This window comes from Lissotriton helveticus, chromosome 11, assembly GCF_964261635.1.
Source record: "Lissotriton helveticus chromosome 11, aLisHel1.1, whole genome shotgun sequence".
NCBI classification, from domain to species: Eukaryota; Metazoa; Chordata; class Amphibia; order Caudata; family Salamandridae; genus Lissotriton; species Lissotriton helveticus.
Window position 1 is genome coordinate 986,822,553 of NC_136072.1, and position 3,913 is coordinate 986,826,465.

Below are 3,913 nucleotides of genomic sequence, written 5' to 3' on the forward strand. Positions count from 1 at the left end.
GTTTTGGCCCATGGCACCCAAAATCCCTAACATGTCCCTGCCCTCACAAAGTCTGTCAGACAACATTACTCTGAAGTAAACTAGACAACATCCTTAATTTATTATTAGTTCTATTTCTTTTTAAACATAAGCCTGACGTGTCCCTAACCCCCACTACTTCAGGCATGCAACTTATCGCACCACTAAGAAATTCTCAATGAGGTGTTTGTTCAGTGCCTTCTCTGTGGACTTTCAACTGTCTTCGGATCCATAACTGGCTGATGGGCAATTATCCCATTATAATGCTGCCTAAAACGTTTGTTAATGATTTCTAGAGAAGATTTGTTTCTCATGTACCAGCTCTGAGCTTGGGAGTGCTTGAAACATCTGACAACACTGTTTCCCTTACGGTTCCTGTCTTGGCTGAAAATGTCTGCAGAATATTCAGCTTTAGGAGAAACTGCTATCAAAACTCTCTTGCCTTTCAGCTCGTCCTATTTATGTGAGATTGGGTTCTCAGCACTTGCAGTATTAAAGACTAAGTACCGTTCAAGACTCGATGTGGAGCACAACCTGAGGATGGCAGTAGCAAAAATCCATCCACAGTCAGACTGTCTCTGAAAAACAGGCACACCTGTCATATTTATGTTGGTGTTGTTATTATCAATCCAGGTCATGTGTAAAACAAAGCATCCTAGTAAAAACAATTTGCACACATTTTATCTTGGATAGTGGTATTTTGAGCTGTGTAATAAGCCTCTGTCATTTTACCATACCCACTCACAAACCTGCAGTTTACTAAACACTCTTATTGTATTGAATGTTATTCGCTGAATATGCCCGGAATGTGCGCGTAGCGGTCAAGTCCAGAAATTTCTCTTTCGGGGGGGGGGGGGGGGGGGGCAACATCTATGAATGAATGAATGAATGAAATTTTTTATTGTTGAATTAATAAAAATCCTTACAATAGCAAAGGTACAGTTGGCATAAATGCACAAATCAAATTTCGTTAAATTGCTAAAACAAAAGTTAATGTCAAAGTTAAAAAAAGGTTAAAACTTTGTCGGGTCCCGTTGCAAACGTCGTGGGGGAGTAGCCTCAGGCAGTGTGTAAAAAGATCATGCATGGACCTGTAGCTGCTTTCCAATTTCAATAATAAATTTAAGACCCCTTCAAGTCAGGATTGGTGATGAACCTCACAGCCAAATTATAACGGCCTGGCGACATGTTCTTATGTTTATTTTGTTTAAAATGTCCCGTAAAAACTGTTTTCTGGCTACCATGAGGAATGGGCACACACAAAATAAGTGAATTCAAGATTCGTTTTGGTAGCCGCAGAGTCTACATTTTGGGCAGTTGTCTTGAGATTTCCAGGAAGGTCTTAGGTCCTTGGACTCGTGGAGGCCCATGCGGAGGTTGATGAGAATCTTTTTTAAGTGTTGGCTAAAGTGTGTTGCCAAGTAAGCCTGAGGCTGTTGAAGTTAGTAGGAGGAAATAACGGTCCAGGCGTGACGTCGAAGGGTCAATGTTTGTTTGTCTACCAGTAATGACTTCAGTTTTGTATTTAAGTTGGTAATTTTACAAAAACTAGCCTGGTCGATTTTTTTGTTCCATGCTTCAAGCAATCCGAGGTCCGAAAGGCAAATTTGAAGATGGGTGGCCCAGCGCTGGGTAGGGACAATATTGATTTCTTGCCAACAGAGATTATTTAATGTATGTGGATCAGCAGCACGGAGTTTGTGGCAAAATTTAACGAACCTTGATTTGGACCTGAAGATTTGATCCTGAAGACCAAATTCGAGTCGCACCTGGGCTGGCGAGGCGCACTTCGGTAATTTAAATACCACTTTATAGATTTTGTTTTGCAGAGTGTTTAGTATACCAGCCTCCCCCCCAAGCCAGGTAACCAGACCGTAGGACAAAGCTGGTAAGATCTGAGTGGCCATTACTTTAAGAAGATGGGTATAATTTGGGCCTCTCAGTTTTTGTAGGAGACGCCTGTATCCATAAATTAACGTTTGGGATTTAGCTTTTAGCACCGCAGAATGTTCTTTTTTTGAATTGTCTTTGCCTAGGGTGACCCCCAAGTACCGATATTAGGGCTGTACCCCTAAGGCAAAATGGTTAAATGACCAATTGAATTTGATGGGTTTTCGCTCGATAAGACGTATTACTTTTGTCTTATCTCTATTTAGTTCCAGATGTTCCTCGTCCAGGTAGAGATTTAGAGCGTTTATCAGCCTTTGCAACCCTATCGGGGTTCTGCTTAGGAGCACAATATCGTTGGCAAATTGGATAATTGGCATTGGGGTGTTCCCGAGCTTCGGAGCATGGCTTGCAATTTGGCCGAGCCTTTTTCCAAGATCTGCCAGGTAGAGATTGAATAAACATGGAGCCAGGAAGCAGCCCTGTTTTAATCCGTCCTCAGTTGGAATTTTAGACGTAAGGCTTGAACCCTGTCCTTGTTTCACCCTGGCCCAAGTGTCTGTATAGAGGAGCATGAGAGCGTTGAGAACATTTTTTGACAGCCCCCACTCGGTAAGTTTTGCCCAAAGTCTCTCCCTGCTGACACGGTCAAATGCCGCTCTGATATCAATAAAGCAGCCATATAGCCGATTGTTGTTGGTTTTAGCTCTTTCCATCATGAGTGCTAGAGCTGTAAGATTTGTTGTAGTCCCTGTCCCTTTTCTGAAGCCCGTCTGATAATTTGGGATTAGGTTGTTGGTGTCGGCCCAGTCCTGGATCTCCTCCAGTATACAAGAAGCGTATAGTTTGGCTTCCACGTCGATTAGAGATATGAGCCGATAGTTCTGCGGTAATCTCCGGTCTCCCTTCTTGAAAATTGGGTGAATAATGTTGCCTGTCCACGAAGGGGGCTGCTGGTTGCTAGTAAAGACTTGTTTAAACAAGGCGGAAAGATGAATAGCCCAAAAGTCAGCGTTATGTTTAAATACTGCGTTGGGGATACCATTGGGCCCTGGTGCGCCTTCGGTTTTAAGATGGTTAATAAACCTTTTGACTCTGTCACAGGAGAATAGGTCCAGCTGAGACCCCAGATGATTGGGCCTTCCTATGTCAGGGTAGCTTAATGACTCGTCTGACAGACCTTTCGAGAAGCACAATGACGATGAAATGTTGTTGGGGCGATGGTGGTTGACTGGAGTACAGGATTCCCTTTTTAAGTAGAGGTTTTTTACGTGGGTTTCCCAGCTTTGTTTGCTGATGCCGGGATCCTGAGATATTGCATCAGCATGGTTTAATTTGTTAATGATGCCCCAGAAGTCCCTTGTGTTTCGCTTTTTACTGGCTGCTAGCAGTTTGAGCCATGTCTCTTCCCTGTGGTTTGACTTGGCTTTCCACACCATTTTACGATAGTTATTTCTCAATCTCCCAACAAGAAGATGATTTGACGTGGGGCCCTGGGTAATGATCCTTGATGCCTTCCGTTGTGCCCGGGCTATTTTTCTCTTTTCCTCCCTTAGGTTATTGGTAAACCAGGGTTCCCGTGGGACTAACGGGCCGTGTTGCGGTGCAGAGTGAACCGAGTGTTTAAGAGACAAATTTTCTAACAGATTTGTCCAGGATACGACCAAATCTTCATTTTGGTCGTTTTTGTGTTGAGAGGAGAAGCTACTTGCGGATTCGAAGATGGCTTTCGTACCACTGCCCCTCCATCGCAGTTTACGTAAATTAAACTTCTCTGCCTGGTGGGAGAGAACAGTTAACTGGGCAGACTCCGGCACCCCTAAGTTGATACCAAAAATTTGCGGAAAGTGGTCACTTTCTGTTCGAGTTATGATTTCATAATCCGTTACAGAGTCAAGCAGGATGTTACTGACAAAAGTAAAGTCGATGGTTGATAATGACTTGCCACTCATGTACGTCGGTGGTGCTGATGCTGTGCCTGGTAGTACGGGATTTAGAATTGTTAATC